Source organism: Ornithorhynchus anatinus, chromosome 15, assembly GCF_004115215.2.
Source record: "Ornithorhynchus anatinus isolate Pmale09 chromosome 15, mOrnAna1.pri.v4, whole genome shotgun sequence".
Classification (NCBI taxonomy): domain Eukaryota; kingdom Metazoa; phylum Chordata; class Mammalia; order Monotremata; family Ornithorhynchidae; genus Ornithorhynchus; species Ornithorhynchus anatinus.
In genome coordinates this window covers 12,055,109-12,076,000 of record NC_041742.1, presented here as the reverse complement: position 1 = coordinate 12,076,000, position 20,892 = coordinate 12,055,109, and the positions used below count along the sequence as shown (strand labels likewise).

At 47.8% G+C, this 20,892-nt stretch overlaps 1 long non-coding RNA gene and 1 pseudogene across 1 annotated transcript; both read left to right on the top strand.

The window, feature by feature from the left end:
- The first annotated feature begins 187 nt into the window (after positions 1-187).
- LOC114817029 lies at positions 188-8,586 on the top strand. The gene is made up of 2 exons (XR_003764866.1): positions 188-269; positions 8,474-8,586. It is a non-coding gene; the product is annotated as an uncharacterized LOC114817029 (long non-coding RNA).
- Positions 17,563-18,540, top strand: ORNANAV1R-PS4042 (vomeronasal 1 receptor ornAnaV1R-ps4042 pseudogene; annotated as a pseudogene).

Sequence of the window (20,892 nt, the reverse complement as noted above, 5' to 3'; positions counted from 1 at the left end):
GTCTAAGCTTCAGTTTCCTCATCTGTACAAATGAGGACTGAGTATGACCCCATGTGGGACTGGGACTGTGTCCAGTTTGATTGACTTGTATGTACTGCAGGGCTTAGAACAGTGTTTTCGCGGCCTTGAAGCCCGGGCCTGGAGGTGACATCATAAAGAGGGGAGGGAGGGCACGAGGAAACATTAGCTCCCCTGGTCCGTCCATCCGCCCTAAGGAAGAAGTTGACTGGGAATCCTGCGGGCTTACCCCATCCCACCCCTCTGCGAAAGTGAGTGGCCACTGAGTCAGAGAAGCCTCTGGCAACTTAGAGAAAACCCAGAAGTTGACAGGACCCACTTCCAGTCACTATGGTTCAAACTGAAACCGCAAGTCCATCCTGGGAAGCAGTGAATCAACCCTGGCTCTGGGGTGGGAAGGGAGCTTCACCCAAGGGAGCTTCTGGGAGGGATTTAGCCGGAGTGGGAGAGGGGAGGGGGCTGCAGTGCGGCCTCCCAGAGGGATACCTTCCACATCCAAGGGGATCCGGCAACTGGGGGAGACCCAATCCCTGACCCCAACCCTGGCCCAGCTCCTGTCTGGGCAGCAGTGCCCCTGGTCAGACTTGAGACTTCCCCCATGACAGGGGCACCTTTCCCAGGAGACCAGGGTGGGCATCCCCAGGGAAGGGATTGGGGGTAGGGATGTCACATCAACATTTGTTTCCTTGGATCTCCAGCATGAGAAGGAAATCCCTAGTTGTGCTATCAGAGAACCCTGACTTCTAGTGATCCTCCTCCCAGCCATTCAAGGCCTTGACCCCTCCAAGTTTCCCGACTCCCTTCCCCAGCCACTGCTACCTCCACAGTCAGTCTGAATTGCCCCCTTTTTCTTAGTGCTGTGTCCTTCTTAGCTCTCACCCTCTAACTGATTGTGGTAGGATAGACGTGGGAGCTCTGAGCCACCATAATGATAATAATATTCATTCAATAGTATTTATTGAGTGCTTACTATGTGCAGAGCACTGTACTAAGCGCTTGTAATGTACAACTCGGAAACAAATAGAGACAAATCCCTGCCCAACGATGGGCTTACAGTCTAAGAGAGACTGACATAAGACAAAATAATCATGATAAATAGAATCAAGGAGATGTACACCTCATTAACAAAATAAATAGGGTAATAAAAATATATACAAATGAGCACAGTGTTGAGGGGAGGGGAAGGGAGAGGGTGAGGAGCAGAGGGAAAGGGGGCTTAGCTGAGGGAAAGTGAAGGGGATAAGGGGGAGGGAGTAGAGGGTGGAGGGGGAGAAGAAAGGGAGCAGAGGGAGAAGAAGGAAAGGGGAAGTTCAGTCTGGGAAGGCCTCTTGGAGGAGGTGAGTTCTCAGTAGGGCTTTGAAGAGGGGAAGAGAGTTTGGCGGAGGTGAGGAGGGAGGGCATTCCAGGACAGCAGTAGGATGTGGGCCAGAGGTCGACGGTGGGATAAGCATGAACGGGGGACGGTGAGGAATTGAGCGGCAGAGGAGAGGAGCGTGCGGGGTGGGCAGTAGAAAGAGAGAAGGGAGGAGAGGTAGGAGGGGGCAAGGTGATGGAGAGCCTTGAAACCCAGAGTGAGAAATCTTTGTTTCGTGTGGAGGTTGATAGGCAACCACTGGAGGTTAAGGAGGGGAGTGACACGCCCAGAGGGTTTCTGCAGGAAGATGATCCGGGCAGCAGACTGGAGTGGGGAGAGATAGGAGGAAGGGAGATCAGAGAGAAGGCTGACACAATAATTCAGCTGGGATATTACAAGAGCATGTATCAGCCCGATAGCCATTTGGATGTAGAGGAAAGGGCAGATCTTGGTGATACTGTAAAGGTGAGACCAGCAGGCAATGGTGATGGATTGGATGTGTGGGGTGAATGAGAGAGTCGAGTCAAGGATGACACCAAAGTTGAGGGCTTGAGAGACGGGAAGGATGGTTGAACCATCCACAGTGACAGGGAAGTCAGGAAGAGGACCGGGCTTGGGAGGGATAGATGAGGAGCTCAGTTTTGGACATGTTGAGTTTTAGGTGGCGGGCGGACATCAGGTAGAGACGTCTTCGAGGCAGGAGGAGATACAAGCCTGAAGGGGGGGGGGGAGGACAGGGCAGAGATGTAGCTCTGTATGTCATCTGCATAGAGATGATAGTTGAAGCCGTGAGAGCGAATGAGTTCACCGAAGGAGTGAGTATAGATGGAGAACAGAAGAGGGCCAAGAACTGACCCTTGAAGAACCCCAACAGTTAGAGGATGGGATGGGGAGGAGGAGCCTGCAAAGGAGACCGAGAATGAATGGCTAGAGAGATAAGTGGAGAACCAGGAGAGGACGGAGTCCGTGAAGCCAAGGTGAGATAAGGTGTGGAGGAGAAAGGGATGCAACAGTGTCGAAGGCAGCTGAGCGGTCAAGGACGATTAGGATAGAGTAGGAGCCATTGGATTTGGCAAGAAGGAGGTCATGGGTGACCTTAGAGAGAGCAGCTTTGGTAGAGTGGAGGGGGTCCAGAAGAGAATGGGAGTTAAGGAATTCTAGGCAGCGAGTGTAGACGACTCGTTCTAGGAGCATGGAAAGGAAGGGTAGTAGGGAGATAGGGCGATAACTGGAAGGGGAAGTGGGGTCGAGAGAGGGTTTATTTTTGGATGGGGGGGACATGGGCATGTTTGAAGGCAGAGGGGAAGAGGCCATTGGAGAGTGAGCGGTTAGAGACAGAAGTTAAGGAGAGGAGGAGGGAAGGGGCGATGGTTTTTATAAAGTGAGCGGGATTGGGGTCCGAGGCACTTGCGAGGGGGTGGCACTTGCGAGGAGAGAGGAGATGTCCTCTGAGGATACTGCAAGGAAGGATGGGAAAGTAGGGGAGAGGGTTGGGGGGCGGGGGAGGCAGGATGGGGAGGGGTGACGTTGGGGAGCTCAGACCTGATTGTGTTAAAGTGTGTTAAGTAGGTGGCCAGATCGTTGGGGGTGAGGGATGAGGGAGGGGGAGGAACAGGGGGCCTGAGGAGAGAATTAAAGGTCCGGGATAATTGGCAGGGGTGACGGGCATGGGTGTCAATGAGGGAAGAAAAGAAGTTTTGCCTGACGGAGGAGAGGGCAGAGTTAAGGCAGGAAAAGATAAATTTTCAATGGATAAGGTCGGTTTGGTGCTTGGACCTTTGCCAGCAGCGCTCAGCAGCTCGAGCATAAGAGCGTAGGAGGCAGACAGAGGCAGTGATCCATGGCTGTGGGTTAGTGGAGCGAGAACGGCGGAGGGAAAGGGGGGGCGAGAGGGTTGAGATGAATAGAGAGGGTGGAGTTGAGAGCGGTAACCTGATCATCAAGAGTGGGAAGAGAGGGCAGGGGGGCAAGGTGGGGAGAGATGCTTTTGGAGACATGGATGAGATCAAGAGAGCGGAGGTCTCTGCGGGGGAGTAGTACAGATTTGCAGGGGGAGAGAGTGTGAGAGAGGAGGCAAGTGAGAAGGTTATGGTCTGAGAGAGGGATTTCAGAGTTGGTGGGGGAGGAGATAGTGCAGTGGTAGGAGATGACGAGATCGAGGTTGTGACCAAGTTGGTGAGTCGACGAGGCGTGGTGGAGCAGGAGGTTGGCAGAGTCGAGGAGTGATAGCAGGCCGGCGGCAGAGGAATCACCAGGTATATCCATGTGGTTGTTGAAGTCTCCAAGGATCAGAGTGGGCAGAGAGAAGGAGAGAAGGAAGGTGAGAAAGGTGTCAAGGTGGTTGAAGAAGTCGGAGTTGGGACCAGGAGGGCGGTAGATGTCAGCTCCAAGAATCTGGAGGGGGTGGTAGAGGCGAATGATATGGGCTTCAAAGGAGGGGACGGAGAGGGAAGGGGGAGGAGGGATAGTGCGGAAGCTGCATTGAGGTAAGAGGAGGAAGCCGACCCCTCCTCCCCTTCCGGTGAATCTGGGGGAGTGGGAGAAGGAGAGGCCTCCGCTGGAGAGAGTAGCAGAAGAGACCGTCTTAAGGAGTGAGCCAGATCTCCGTAAGGGTGAGGAGGAGGAGAGAGCTGAAAAGGAAAAGGTCAAGGATGAAAGGTAGTTTACCTGTCATGGAGGGGGATTCCAAAGGCCACACTTGACAGCAGGGGTGGGTACAGGGGAGGGAGTGGGGAGGGAGAGGAGGGAGGGGAGGGTTAGGATGGGAATGAGATGGCGGGGCTCTGGACGGGGAGAGAGGGATGAGGGGTGGCGGTGGGACAGGAGGACTGGTATGGGGCGTGGGTGGGGAAGAGGGAAGGGGAGGAGGAGGGAGGAGGGTGTTTGGTGGGGAGGAGCGCAGTGGGAGGCGGTAGAGGGGTGGTGCTGGTAAAGTGTGGTTCTAGGGCGGGCGTGGGGAGGAAGGGAGGAGGCAGAGGAGAGAGCTGGAAAGAGCTGGGCAGGAGAGGAGAAGGGGAAGGTGAGGATCGGCAGGGGAAGATGGGAGGAAGGGGAGTGGAAGGACATGATGAGGTCAGAGAGGAAGGTGGCAGCACTGAGAACAATTAACAATATCATGCAAAACCGGTAATATAGTAACATGATACAATAAGATATTATTAATAAGCAGGTGATGACCAGCGTCGGGTGTTGATTTGACTAAGGGTCAATAGGATCAAAATCTAAAGACTAGCGGCAACGAGAGTCCTGGTGCTCGTGGTCCAAGTGTTTCTGAGGTGGCGGAGGGAGCCCTGTGGTTGTCCAATGTGGGGAAGGGTGGAGCTGATGTGGGGGATAAGGGAGCAGAAACTCATGGGGAGAAGAGTAGTTGCGGGAGCAGGGAGCAGCTAAAGTAACACAGTGAAAACAAGCGCAGTGTTGCCCGGGGATGGGGGTGAGGAAAGTGTGGGCGGGGAATATCTATCACCTCTGGTCAGAGCACAGGGGAGGAGGGAGTGAGGGCTCCCCAAAGGATGGCCGCTTCTGGGCGGAGGGGGAGGAGGGCGGTTGGAGAGGTAATGTTCCACGTCCCGGGGTGGGGGGGGCGGCTGGATAGCACAATGTTCCGTGGCCCAGGGGTTGGGGGAGCAGGGGAGCACAATGATCCACGACTCCGGGTGCGGGGGGAGCACAATGTCTCTCGACCCGGGGGAGGGGGGGAAGGGGGTGCTGGGAGAACAGAGTCCTACTGTCCGGGTTTGCTACCAGGAGGGGCTACGAGGGGGTGCAAGACCTGGGAGGGGGGCATTGTTTGGGAGTAGGAGGGTCAGGGAAAGTAGGGGGAGGTCTGGGAGCTACTTGTGGATTTGGTGGCTGTGGGGTCTGCGGTGGCGGGGGTGTGGGGGAGGGGAGGATCCTCAGTGTCAGAGTCCTTGGGCGGGGGTGCAAGGAGTCCGGGTTGGGAAGCTGGTCATAAACCCGGGGGCAGGTCATTGAAGTCTGATAGCGCGGCTCCAAGGGAGCGGAGGTCCCGAGTCCACGTGGCGGCGATCAGTGGAGGAGAAAGATTCAGCCAGTCCAAGGCGCAGCTCCAATGGAGAGGCGGTTCCGGCACAATTGTGTCCGCGATCGGCGGCCTTCCCACAAGGAACAGGCACCCTATAGTGGGAGATAATCACTAAAACAAATTATGGATTGGGAAAATAGGCTATTTACATGAGTGCTGTGGGACTGGAATGAACATCAAAGTGCTCTGCCACTCAAGAGGGTAAATAAAGAAAAACAGCTCACAAGACTATCAGAAGCAGGAAATACTTTGGAGGTGGTTGTCCCAAGGTGACCCTGGGGTACAGACCATCTCAAGGTCAAATGCTATCTCGTGATCTCCCAAGCCAGCAGGCGGAACTCGGAAGTGAGGGCGGAATACCACCCCCACAACCAAAACTGCCAGATTGACAGCCCAAGTTGAGAATACGGAAGGTGTCCCTCACCACCGTGCCAATCAAAATAGGAATGGAGGAGGGGGGAGGGCAGAGATTGGATAAACTGAGGCTGGAAGCTGGAATGGCCTAAGGGCACAGGTGATAAATACCTGCCGCCTCTAACCTTCTGTGCATAGGAACGGGACTTGCAGCAACCGGCTGCAGGTCTCCTCTGTCCAGAGTGTGAGAAGGCTGCTCTGCCTGCACCAAGTGAGGAGCCGTGGGATGGGTGAGTGCTCTGTCCTGCAGAGCGCTCGTGGGGTTGGAAGCCACACGCTTCACCATTGGTATGTAATGTTTAAATGGATTTGATGTCTAAGTGGGTGCCTTCCCAGGGAAACGTGAACAGGGTGGGAGCTAGCCGCCTCACCAAGTGCGAGTAGCACATAAGTGGATTTGATGTCTAGGTGGGTGCCTCCCCAGTGGGATATGAACAGGGTGGGAGCTAGCCGCCTCACCAAGTGCGAGTAACCATAAGTAGGTAACGCATTACTGGGTTTAATGCATAAGTGTATGTAACTCATAAGTGTATTCATTCATTCATTCAATAGTATTTATTGAGCGCTTACTATGTGCAGAGCACTGTACTAAGCGCTTGGGATGAACAAGTCGGCAACAGATAGAGACAGTCCCTGCCGTTTGACGGGCTTACAGTCTAATCGGGGGAGACGGACAGACAAGAACAATGGCACTAAACAGCGTCAAGGGTGTATGTAACTCATTAGTGTTTAACGCATAAGTGTATTTAACACAAAGGTGGATTCCTCCTGGGTGGGGTGAGCACAGGGTGGGAGCCAGCCGCCTCACCACGTTGTGAGAAAATCATAAGTGGGCTCGGGTGTTGGGCCACACGCAAGTAACATACCAGTGTATTCCTCCCATTAGGGAAGCTTAACACCATATATCTCCCAAAAGAGAAGGCTGATTTGTCGCGTCTAAATAATTAATTAATTCAATTAGCCCCGCGGAATAAATTCTATACAAAACTCAGGTTTTCCATCCCCGGCCTCTCTCTCTCTCTCTCTCTCTCTCTCTCGCTGAACCGATTCCTAAAGAACCTGTACCCGGCGACGGGTGAGAGTGGTCAAAAGGAAAATCAACCAAATCCTGACTCTAAATGCCATCTGTTCTTATCTACCCTAGGTCCTTATCTCAGCTGGGATCTTGGTTCTTCCTGAGATCTTCTAAAAACCACTGTTCTTCAAGAAACAAAATCCCCTTGTCTTCAGCTCCAACAGTTAAGGGCCAAACCTACTACAGGGAGAGGGCGGGATAGAGGAGGGGGAAGAGAGAAAGTGCAGCAGAGGGAAAGAGAGTGTGAAGTGAGAGGGACAGGAAGTGGGGGAAGAAAAGGAAGTGTAGGTACAGCACTGATGATGCAAAGTTCCTCTAAGTGCACCTCTGATGTGTTAATTGGCATCAAATAATTGCAGAGAGAAGGTTGGGCTCATCTTGTCCCAGATTGGTTGGCAAGAGGGAGCAGAGTCTGAGAAATTCCAGAGATGTTCTAGTCTGAATGTCAGTGTGGATTAGTGCTCAGCTATTTGCAAATGGCACCTCCCCCCCATCCCCAACACCACCTCCACCCTGACACACACTAATCACTTCCTGGGGGAGTGGAGAGATGAGGAGAGCTACTGATAAATGCAGCCTCAGCCTTGTCCTAACAGAGCCTCACTGTCCAGAGGCTGCCCTCTCAGGCTAAATTCACAAGTGATGCGGGTAAGAAAAAATGGCAAATGGCATTTTAGAAAGGGGAACAAGGCAACAGAGTGAAGTATGGACTGGAGTGGGAAGAGCGTGGAAGAAAGAGGACCAGTGAGGAGGGGGATACTCTAAAAATCTCCTCACTGGTCTCCTGCCAACATATGTATCGTGCGCACACACACACACACACACACACACACACACACAGAATCTTGTCTTTGGTATTTGAAGAAGATATTGCTGATGGTGTAATTCATTCAATCATTCATTTGTATTTACTGAGCACTGTACTAAGCTCTTGGAAGGTACAATTCTGCCCTAAAGAGAGACAATCACTGCCCCACTGGCTTACAGTCTAGAAGGAGGGGAGACAGACATCAAAACAAGTAAATAGGCATCAATAGAAATAAATAGAATTTTAGATGTATACACATTAAAACAAGTTAATAGGGATCAATAGAAATATATAGAATGCATACATTGGCGTGTAAGTGAACATGAAAAATCTAAGGGAACAGCCACTGTCCGGTTGAATTATTCATGCAATCAGTCCATTAGTGATATTCAAAGTGCAAAGGGTTGTGCTAAGCAGCTGGGAGAGTACAATATCTTAGAGTTGAGCATTTGAGTCTAGATTGAACTAAGTGCTTGGGAGAACACAATAGAGATCAATAGTCACAATAGAGTAATTAAACAAGACTGCCCCTGTTGTGTTGTCTTTATAGTTTGCAGCATCTGTGCTGTTTCTCCTTTGCCTCTTACTTTTTTGATCCTAACAGAGTTACTGTTACAAAACTCCCTTCCTGATCAGAGTGCACTATGCTGGTCTCTCTAGAACTATTGATTCCTAGCTGGGATTTAGTATGGTTTGAGGCTTTGTTTTATCATGCACTTACAGCCTCCCATGTCTCTCTTGCTTTCTGTTTAATTTCAGCTCCCCAGGCGACATATGTTTGGGTATCCTGCTGCTGGCCAGTCTTCTCTTGTTCCTCCTTGCCCAGAACAACTATGTTTCAGCGAGCATAGCTTCAAAGTTTAGGAGACTGACTTCATTTCAGATCTTCATTGCCCATGGTACTGTCTTGCTATCTAATATTGAGACTATGACTCGGAATGTTGCCTGTGGAAATGCTCCTAATGTCAGAAGTGACATCTGTAGGGATAGGGTGTCCACACTGTAATCTAGCCAGAGTATGACAAGTGCCTGCACCAGGATGGTGTCCATTTTGATGGTGAGAAAGCAATCAATCTGGGAGATGTTAAGCAGGATCATCTAGTGGGATTTAGCCACAGACTGAATATGGGAATGGAAAGAGTGAGAGGTCAGGATGATATCAAGATTTTGGGTGGGATGGTAGTATTGCCAAGTGTAATGGGAAAGTGAGGAAAAGGAGTGTCAATGAGAAGGAAGTTGAGGAGTTTAGTTTTGGACACGGTGAGCTTGAGGCCTAAATGGGACATGCCTGTGGAAATGATTTGGAGGGAGAGAGAAATCCAATATTGCAGAGGAGGAGAGAGGTTGGGGTAAGTGGAAAGGACAAGATTGTGAGAAATCCTGAGGCAAAGGATAGTCTTCAGTTGTGTTGGAACCCAGGTTCCCATTCAGGTAAGGGATTATTATCTATTTCTAAATATTATTTTTTTAAAATTCTCATCTTTATTCTTATATAATTATATTTGTTAATCATTTACTATGAGTCAAGCTCTGTTTTTAGTACTTGTTTAGATGTAAGTTAATTAGACTGGATGCAGCTCCTTTTATTCATTCAATCGTATTTATTGAGCATTTACTGTGTGCAGAGCACTGTACTAAGCTCTTGGAATGTACAATTCGGCAACAGACAGAGAACAATCCCTGCCCAACGATGGGCTCACAGTCTAAAATGGGGAGACAGGCAGCAGAAATGAAACAAGTAGTCAGGCATCGGTACCATCAAAATAGATGAATAGAATCATAGATATATACACATCATTAATGAGTGATAAATAATATATACAAATATACACAAGTGCTGTGTGGAGGGGAAGGGGGCAAAGCAGAGGGAGGGAGTAAGGAGGGAATGGGGAGGGGAAGAGGGGCAGAGGGAAAGGGAGGGCTGGGAAGGCCTCCTGGAGGAGGTGAGCTGTCATGAGGGCTTTGAAGAGGGCATGAGAGTTAGTTTGGCAGATTTGAAGAGGAGGGCATTCCAGGTCAGTGGTAGGACGTGGGCCAGGGGTCGATGGTGGGACAGGGAGAACGGGGCACAGTGAGCAGTTAGCGGCAGAGGAATGGAATGTATGGGGTGGGCTGTAGAAGGAGAGAAGGGAGGTCAGGTAGGAAGGGGCAAGGTGATGGAGAGCTTTAAGCCAAAGGTGAGGAGTTTTTGTTTCATGTGAAGGTTTATAGGCAACCACTGGAGGTTTTTGAGGAGGGTAGTGACTTGCCCAGAGCGTTTCTGTAGAAAGATAATCCAGACAGCGGAGTGAAGTATAGACTGAAGCAGGGAGAGACAGGAGGATGGGAGATCATAGAGGAAGCTGATGCAATAATCAAGTCAGGATATTATGAGAGATTGTACCAGCAAGGAAGCATTTTGGAAGGAGAGGAAAGGGCAGATCTTGGCGATGTTGTGAAGGTGTGACTGGCAGGTTTTGGTGACAGATTGGATGTGTGGGGAATGAGAAAGCAGAGTCAAGGATGGCACCAAGGCTGTGGACTTATGAGATGGGAAGGATGGTAGTGCCATCCACAGCTTCTGTACTTTAAGTAGGAGGGAGAACAGGTTTCTAATCTCCATTTTATAGACAAGAAAGCCGTCATGAGGAAAAGTTGAGTGATTTCCCCAAGATCCCATAGGAGGCATTTGGCATAGCTGGATTGGAACACGTCCTCTCACTCCAAGTTCCGTGCTCCTCTCGGTCATGCTGCTTCCACAGTAGATTTCTAACTATATTTATGTTGGATAGAACAGTCAGACGAAGCAGAAAGATGTCCACTGGTCTGGGGTACGCAGCGTCCAGACAACCCTCATTAGATGGGAGGGTCGTGCTATTTGGAGTTCTATGCTGACACTGAAGGCAGGGCCTACTTGAGCCCCATTTCAGGCCAGCAAAGCTAGGGAGAACCCTCTATTCACAGTGTGATGATAATCATAATAATGATAGTGTAATAATAATAAAGCCCCCAATTTGCTTAGCCCTATTGTTAACCCAAGGTGTTGCAAATCAATGGTATTTATTGAGTGCTAACTGTGTGAAGAGCACTGTACTAAGGGTTTGTCACTTGATGTATCTCACACTGCCCCAGCACCTCTGTGCCATTGCATTTGACTGCCGCCTTACAGGTGAGTAAATTGAGGTCCAGAGAGATGGAGTGACTTGCCCAAGGTCACTCAGCAAGCACGTGGCAGTGCTGAGACAAACCTCCGGGTTTCCTGACTCTCAGTTCCAGGCCCTTTCCACAAGACTATGAGGATATTGAGGATACTATTTATTAAGTGGTTACTATACACCTACCTCTGAGGTTGAAACAAGATAATCAGACTGAACACATTCCCTGTCCCCCTTTTGGGCTCAGAGTGTAAAGGGATGAGGCACAGAGAGATTCAGTGACCTGTCCAAGATCTCACAGAAGGCAACTAGCAGAAGCTGAGTCTCCTGACTCCTAGTGCCATCATTGGACCCTGTGGGAAATTTCCTTCTACCTCTGGAAGATAAAGTTCTGGTGCTGATCAGGTGTCCACCATTCCCCCATTGGTCAAACTTCACCCATCAGCACCTGCAGCTCCCCTGGGTCCTTAGGCTCAGGGATAAAACTGGGGATGAGGCAATCTGGCACCTGAGAGCCAACAATGGCAAAGATGAGGGTCAAAGGAGGTGAAGGATTGCATAAAAAACCACTGGCATCAGTGAATAATGTGAAGGCAGTAATAATGTAGTAGTAATAATGATAAATAATAATAATAATGATAATGAAAATCACTGTGCTATTTGTTAATAGACACAAGGTAATCAGGTTGGACAGTCTCTGTACCAGATGGGGTTCACAGCTTGAAGAAGAGAACAGACATTTAAATCACATTTAGCAGATGAGGAATTTGAGGCTCAGAAAAGTTAAGTAACTTTCCCAAGGTCCCACAGTAAACAAGTAGTGGAGCCGAAATTAGAACCCATGTAAATCCCCAGTCCCTGCCCCGGCTCTTCTTGCCCTGTCTCCATGCTTTTCTCTTCCTTCCCCTTGATCCTTTATTCTCTCTGTACTTTCCCTTAATTCCTCTCCCTTGGTTTCCCCTCTCCTCTTTCCTGCTCTGCCTTTTTAATCTCTTTATTCTTTCTCTCTTGCTCTCCATTATCCTTCCCTCTACTTCCTCCTATCCCTTTTCTTTTTATTCCCATGTCTCTCATTTCTTTCTCCTCCTGTCCCTTCTCCTTTTCTCCTCCTGCCCTTTGTCTCTTTCCCCTGGGCCTGACTCCCTTTTTTTCCCAGTCTTTTTTCCCTTTTTCCCTTTTTCTTCTCCACTATCCTTTTCCTTTTTCTCCTCTCTCCTCCCCACCCCTTCTCGACCCAGCTCTTATCACTCTTTCTGGGAAAGGCAGGAAGACAACAGAGCTTTTCTTGTTCCACAAAAGCCCATCCTGCTGTGAGCCCACCCTGAAGCCAAGTAGAATGTAGGACATGTCTCCTTCCTGCTCAAGACAGGGCTGGTCTCAGGGACTGAGCAAGCTCAGTGAGCTCTCTCTCTCTCTCTCTGGTGTCCAAGGGTTACTATCTCCCTTCCCTCCACCATGATATCCAAGAGGAGAAGAGACCAGTCTCAGCTCTCACACACAGTGGTCCCTTCAGGTCTCACAGAATCCAACATCCGGAGAGGAGAGACTGAGAGTCCCCCAGGCCTCTTCCCACATTTCCTTGAAATTTTCCCAAGGATCCCACTAGAATCCTACCTAGTCTTGCCTGATTCCACTGTGGACAGTAGCATGCCATTCTTGTTGAATTGAGGGGTGTGATTCCTATATTCGCTGAGAGAAAACTAAATAGGGACCATTAAGTGATCCTTCTAAGTGGTTTCTGTACGCTGCCCTGGGGACAGTGTAGATAGTAGTCCTGAATTTAACTGGGCATCCCCATTAATTAATCGTCATTTCTGTTTCTTCCTCTCTCTGTCATTCTCCATCTCTGATCAGATTGGACATAGTCTCTGTCTCTTATTGAGGCACAGAGACTAAGAGGGAGGGAGAATAGAGAGCTTGTCCCCATTTAACAGGGGAGGAAACTAAGACATAGAGAGATGCAGTGACCTGTCCAAGGTCCAACAAGAGATAACTATCAGAACCTATGTCTCCTGACTCCTAATTCCATCATCAGTCCATGTGGGAAGTTTCCATCAACACCCTGGAAGCGGAAGTCATGCTGCTGGTCAGGTGTCCACCATTCTCCTCGTCATCAATGATCACCAATCAGCACCCACAGCTTTCTTGGGTCTCTGGGCTAGAGAAATAAGCTAGGAATGAGGCAGTTTGGCCTCAGACAGGTCAACAATGGTGGAACTGGGTGTGGTGGTAAAAGTGGTGAAGAACTGGCTAGGACACCATTGCCATCAGTGAACAACCTGAAGGAGGTAAAACTATTATTATTATTACTATTGCTGGTATTGATTTTAGGTCCTTACTGTAAGCCAAACACTATTCTAAACTTTGGGATAAATAAAAGATAATCAGGTTAGGCACAATCTTTGTCCCAAATGGGTTTCACCATCTAAATAAGAGTGAGAACAGGCATTTAATTCCCATTTTAAAGAGAGGAACCTGAGACCCAAGAGGAAACTAAGACCCAGAAAAATTAAGTGGCTTGCCCAAGGTCCTTCAGGAAACAAGTGACAGAAATGTTTCAGTTCAGTATGGCTTAGTGGAAAGAGCTTGGGGTTGGGAGTCAGAGGTCATGGGTTCTAATCCTGACTCTGACACTTATCAGCTGTGTGACTTTGAGCAAATCACTTCACTTCTTTGTGCCTCATTTACCTCATCTGAAAATGGGGATTAAGACTGTGAGCCCCATGGGGGACAACATGATTACCTTGTATGTAACCCAGTGCTTAAAACAGTGCTTAATGAATACCATAACCATTAATTATTACTATTATTAACTGGGATTAGAATTCAGGTAAATCCCCACGCCCCACACCTGGCTCTACTTGCATGCTTTTCACACTTTTCTGTCTCTTTAATCTTCATCTCCTCTGCATGTCTCTTACCTCTTCTCCCTTGGCTTAGCCTCTCCTATTTCCTGCTCTTCCCCTTCTATCTCTCTTTACTTCCTGTCTTTCTTCTCATGTCCCTTCTCTTTCTGCACCATTCCCTTCTATCTTTCTGCCCCTGTCCCTTCTCCGTTTCTCCCATCTCTTCTTTCTTCACCTGTCCCTTCTCTCTTTTTCTTCCTGTCCCTTTTCTCTTACCCCTCCGGTCCCTTGATTCTTTCTCCCCCAACCCCATCAACCCTTTCTATCCCAGTCCCATCTCCCTTTCTCTTTGGGTGTCTTCTCCCTTTCTCTCCTTGTTCTTTCTCCCTTTTTCTCTTTACCCTTTCCTCTCTCCTTTTCCTTTTTCTCCCCTCTTCTTCCCACCAGTCCTCTACACAATCCCTTTCACTCTTTCTGGCTCACTCCCTTGCCACCTACTGCCAAGGATGTCCTATCTGCTCCTTCAACGCATTTGACCCCGATCTCCACCACTGCTGACCTGTTTGGGGCCAGACTGCCTCATCCCTAGCCTATGCCCCGGGGTTTGGGACACGGGAGAGTTGCAGTTACTTATGGGTAAACATCGGCCATTGGATAAATGATGGAAGCAGCATGGTGTAGTGGATTGAGCATGGGCCTGAGAGAAGATCATGGGTTCTAATCCTGGATCTGCCACTTTTCTTCTGTTTGGTCTTGGGTAAGTCACTTCACTTCTCTGTGCCTCAGTTATCTCATTTGTAAAATGAGGATTGAGACTGTGAGCCCTGTGTGAGTCAGGGACTGTGTCCAACCCGATTTCCTTGTATCCACCGCAGTGACACATAGTAAGCATTTAACAAATACCACAATTACTATTATTATGGACATCTGACAAGTACCAGGACTGTTTCCTCCAAGGTGTTGATGGAGATTTTTCTCATGAGGAGTCAGGAGACATAGGTTCTGCTACAAGGAGACAGGAGTGCTTTCCTGTTCCCCTAAAGCCCACCCTTCTGAGAGTCCTCCCTGAAGGCATCCAGAACATAGAACAAATCTTCTTCCTGCCCAGGCCTGGTCTCCCTCTTTTTTACTTTAATGGTATTTATTAAGCACTTACTATAACCCAAGCACTCAAGAGGACACAAGTTAATCAAGTCGGGCACAGCCTCAGTCCTACACAAGGCTCACAGTCTCAAGTTGAGAGATAAATGGTATTGAATACCCATTTTATAGCTGAGGATACTGAGTCCGGAACACTTAATAATAGTAGTAATGACGGTATTTAAGTGCTTACTATGTGCCAAGCACGATTAAGTGACTTGCCCAAGGTCACATAGTTAAGGAGTGGTGAAGCTGGGATTAGAACTCAGGTCCTCTGACTCTGAGACCACAGCATTAGGTAATGCTACTTTTTAAGATGGAACTTTCATCCAAAATGTAACTAGACCTGGAACTGAGGTTCCTCCTACTAAGCTGTGAACTTCTTGAGGACAGAGCTCATATCTTCTAAACAATTTCATGCTACTAAATGACTAGCAGAGGACTTACTCTCATTATTGTGTTCTCATTTATGTTAACGTGAAAACATAATGACCTGAAACATCTCATACCTGTGAGAAGAAACTGTATATTTGTAATCTTCAACCATGCTCCAACTCTCTTTACAATGAGCTATCTCTGACTTGGTTTCTCTGCCTGGTTTCCAAAGTTCACTCTTCAGCACCTGTGACTCTCTCTCCCTTCCACCATGGGACCCAAGAGGTGGAGTGGAGAATAGCCAAGTCTCGACTCGAACATACCCTGATCACTTTGGGTTTCACAGAATCCAACACCCTGAGAGGAGAGACTGAGAGTCCCCTAGGCCTGTTCCCATGTCTTCTTCAAATTTTCCCAGGTGCGCCTTGGCAATCCTACCTTGGAGAGTTCCATCCTTCCTTGCTGAATGGGGGGCAAGTTCCCTGCATTATCTGGGAGACAAGGCTGAATTGGGACAAAGTGGGATCAGGAATTCTTCTGAGTGGCTTGTTTAACCTTCCCACAGGGAAATATGTTTGTCGGGGGTCCATGTGGAAAGTAGTCCTGAAATTAACTGGGCATACAAAGGAATTAATACATTTTTCTGACTCTCCCTGCTTCTTTAAATTTCTATCTTTCTCTTTACCTCTCTCACTCTCAATCTCTCCATTTTGTTTTTCTGACATTTTCTGACACAGTTTCTCTTTCTCTCTGTCTTTCTCTGACTGTCTCTGTACTATGTCTCTCTCTGATTCACTATATGTGTCTGACTCCCCATCTACCTCTTTCTACCTGTTTGTCACTTTTTCTTAATCTATGACTCTCTTTGTATCTCTTTGAGTCAATCTATCTCTTTCTGACACTACCTCTCCATCTCCTTCTGCTGTCCAACTCTGCTTCCAAAATCCGCTTTACTTCTCTGTCTTACCTGCATCTTTTTTTATTATTATTTTGAAAAATTTCTATGGTATTTTGTTAAGTGCTTAATATGTGGCAGGGACTGTTCTAAGTAATGGGGTAGATCAAAGCTAATCAGGCTGGACAGAGCCCCTGTTCCTCATGGGGCTCACATTCTTAATCCCCACTTTGCAGATTAAGGAATTGAGGCATAGGAAAGTTAAGTGCCTGCCCTAAGGGCACACAGCAGAAAAGTGGAGGAAGCAAGAATAGAACCCAGGTCCTTCTAACTCCCAGGTCTGTGTTCATCCACTAGGCCATGCTGCTTCTCTATCTCTTTGACTTTTGTAACTACATCTTCTTCTTCTTCTTCTGTTTCTTTCTGCTCTGTCTCTTTTCACCTCTCTCTGACTTCCTGTCTCTCCCTATCTCTCTCTGTCTTTACATCTCCCTCTGTTTCTCTCTTTTTATCTCTCTCTGCCTCTTCCTCTCCCTTTCAGTCCCTCAATCATATTTTCACTCAGTCAGTCAATCACAGAGAAGCAGCGTGGCTCAGTGAAAAGAGCACAGGCTTGGGAGTCAGAGGTCATGGGCTCTAATCCCGGCTCTGCCACTTGTCAGCTATGTGACTTTGGGCAAGTCACTTAACTTCTCTGTGCCTCAGTTACCTCATCTGTAAAATGGGGATTAAGACTGAGAGCCCCACGTGGGACAATCTGATCACCTTGTATCCCCCTAGCACTTAGAACAGTGCTTCACACATAGGAAACACTTAACAAATGCCACCATTATAATTATTATTATTATATTTATTGAGCACTTACTGGATGCAGAGCACTGTACTAAGCACTTGGGAGAGGACAATATAACACTAAGTCTCTGCCTACAACGAGGTTACTACCTAGTCCCTCTCTTTTTCTCTCTATCCTCATCCTCGTCCTATATCCTTTTTCTCATCCTATATCCTTCTTTCTTTTTGTTTCAGCCCCTCTCTCTCTCACTCTCAGTGTGTCTTTCTCTCACTCTTGGTCCCTCTGCCTCTGTCTCCCTATAACTCTCTCATTCAGTCTGGGTGTCTGTCTCTCTCTCTGTTTCTCTCATTCCCAGGTTATGCTACTGGAGGATCTCTTCTGTCATTGTGGAATGAAAAGAATGGATGCCATTGAGCTTGCCTCTTGCTGGTACAGATTGTCTTTGGAGTCTCAGGGAATGTATTCCTCCTCCGGGTTTATGCACAAAAGGTCTGCACCACCCACCAGCTGAAACCTCCAGACATGAAGCAGCGTGGCTCAGTGAAAAGAGCACGGGCTTTGGAGTCAGAGGTCATGGGTTCAAATCCCAGCTCTGCCACTTGTCAGCTGTATGACTGTGGGCAAGTCACTTAACTTCTCTGTCCCTCAGTTACCTCAGCTGTAAAATGGGGATTAAGACTGTGAGCCCCACTTGGGTCAATCTGATTCCCCTGTGTCTACCCCAGAGTTTAGAACAGTGCTCTGCACATAGTAAGCGCTTAACAAATACCAACATTATCATTATTATGTTCCTCGCCCATCTGGCCCTGGCCAACACCATGGCCCTTCTCAGTCAGGGGATCGCCGATATTTTAGCTGTGGGGTTGAAGAATTTCCTGGGTGACGTTGGTTGTAAAATCCTCTTATAAGTTTATCGAGTATCCCAGGGTCTTGCCATCTGCACCACTTGCCTCCTGAGCGTCTTCCAGGCCATCACCATCAACCCTGGTACCTCCCAGTGGGCAGTAGTCAAAATCCAATTCCCCAAGTGCATCCTCCCCTCCTGTCTCCTCTCCTGGATCCTCAGTCTGCTGTTTGACATGACTACACCAATGTTCATCACAGGCCTTGGGAACAGCACCAACATGAACTTTGTCATCCTGAAATACTGTTCCTCCATCAGTAACAGTACAGTCACAACCCTGGTCAATGCGGTGGTGCTCTCCCTCCGTGATATGTTCTTCGTGGGACTCATGAGCGTGGCCAGTGGCTACATGGTGTTGGTCCTGCACAGACACCACCAGCAGGCCAGACACCTCCACGGACCCAGATGCTCCCCCAAGGCAATGCCCGAGGTCAGAGCAGCAAAGAGAATCATTGCCCTGGTCACCCACTATGTCCTCCTCCATGCACGGAACACAATCACCCTGAGTTTTTTATTAAATATGAAGACACATTCCCCTCTCATCCTTCAGAGCAACAACCTTATGTCCTTAACTTTTTCAGCTGTGTGTCCATTTCTGATGATTCTCAGTGACAGGAAGATAAGAATGTTCTGGAAAAGGGATTCTTATATTCCCAACTGGGAACCCTCACAGGGTCTTGGGAAATGGTGCATGCCTGTTAGGGAGCTGGGGAATCCAGGGATCTGGGGGACAGGATAGTACTGGAACTGGGATGGAGGGCTAGAGACACCTTGTCCTGCAAGTCTCATTCTCCTGTATACTCAGAGGCATGATACCTCCATCCCCACTGAGATGGCTTCCATGTCTGTATGTGTTTGTGATGTGGAAGCAGAACTGTTTGGTGTCCTGGTACCCTGTTCCAAGTTTCCTCCCGGACAGTGCCACCAAACAATGTTTGATAATTCTGAGAGTCATTGGTTTGGTGAAGGGGGCTAACCCAGAAAAGGGAAGCAGTTAGTAACACTGGGGGTAATTTCAGGTTTGCCAGGATCTGCCAGCATTCCCACTGTGCATGGCTTTTCATACAAGGACCAGACCAGGGAGTGTGAAAACCTCAGTGCAAAACATCCCCTATAGTGCAAATAAAAATTCATCTACATGACTTGTTGGTGGCATGACTGGTGTCTGACCAATGCTCATCAAAATGGTAAAGAGCCAGAAAATATGTGCATGACTGAGTTTGTAAGGGCACAGAGAGCAAGTATGGAAGAAATTCACTCTTCACAACACAATCTTAGATACATTTTCACCACCAGAAGTATAAATGGGTAGGAGCATGGCCTAGTGGACAGAACACAGGCCTTGGAGTTAGAAGGACCTGTGTTCTAATCTTGGTTCTGCCACTTTAATTCATTCATTCCATAAATTCAATTGTATTTATTGAGTACTTACTGCATAAAGATCACAGTACTTAGCACCTGGGACAGAACAATGTAACACTGAACAGACACAGGCTGGGAGACCTTGGGGAAGTCACTTCACTTCTCTGATCCTCAGTTACCTCAGCTACAAAATGGGGTTTAAGACCACGAGCTCCATGCGGGGCAGAGACCGTGTCCAACCTGACTAACTTGTGTGAACCGCAGTGCTTAGTACAGTGCCTGGCCCCTAGTAAGCTCTTAACAAATACTATAAAAAAGTCTTGCACGCAAAAGACAGGTCTTGGAACCAAAGGAGAACTCTCCTACCTTTCTCCTTATTATTTTTATTCTTATCATCATCGTCTTGATTATTTACTAATTTTAGCCATAGTTGTTTTAGACATAGTACTCCTAGTAGAATAGTAGTAATAGAAATGATTGTAGCATTTATGGAGCACTTTCTTGGTGCACTGTACTGTACTAGAAACTTGGAACGTAAAGAAAACCAAATGGATACATATCACAACGCTCTAACCAGAGAGACCAGCATAAAAATAAAAAGAGCAGATTATAAGCACCATGAGATCTGGGATCTCCCATTTTAACTCTAGTTTGTCTTAGAGTCTGGTATGTTAGAGTTGGTAGACACAATCCCTAACCAACAAGAACTACAGTCTAGAGGGGAGGCAGACATTATAAAAATTACTAACTGGGGAAATTAACTGGGAGTTACTAACTGGGAGTTTAAGACATGTACCTACCACTGTGGGGCTGGGCAAGGGGCATCAAAGTGCTTAAAGACTAGAGACCTGAGAGCCTAGGTGATGGAAAGTGGGAGGGAGAATAGGGTTGGAAGGACCTCTTGGAGGCACGGAGGGATAATTATGTAACTAGTGATGTTTGACATTGATGATGAGGATGGTGATGAAAACAAAGATTGATGATTAAAAAGATTCAAATCAGAGATCTTGTATTTGTGTCCTACTAAACATGATCAGAGTTTTCTCTGTAATGGTAATAGTGAACAAATTTATGAATCACCTTCTGTGTTCTAAGTCCTGTACTGTGAGCTTAGAGGACCTCATTAATGATGTTCACTGGTTGGTTTTCATGTTCATTAAATAGCTATTATACTAAGTGCTGGGATAAATACAAATAATTAGATCAGCCACAGTCCCTGTCCAGTAGTGGACATACAATCTTTACAATCAACAGCATTTTTTGAACACTTATTTTATGCAGGCCACTGTACTAAGCACTTGTTAGAGTTCGAAAGATATGATCCAAACCCTCAAGGAATTTAAAGCCTAGTGGGCTCGGGGGGGGGGAGTGAGGGAGCAGAGAAAGAATTACATTACAGTTTGAAATGAGAAGGAATGTTGTTAAGTACATGGGTTAATTCCTGAGAAATAGATATAGAAGATAAGTACACATATGCAACATTAAGAGGGAGGTATAGCAGGTATCATGTCTCCATTTTACAGGTTAGGAAACTGAAGCCCAGAGAAGCAAAGTGACCTGCTCAAGGTCACACAATAGGCCAGAGGCAGAGCTGGAACCACATCCTGGTTCTCCAGATTTACAATTCCATGCTCATTCCTCTGGGCTTCAGAGACAAGGACAGAGGGTAGAGACAGAAACAAAGCAGAATAACAGTGGATTAATAATAATAATAATAATAATGTTGGTA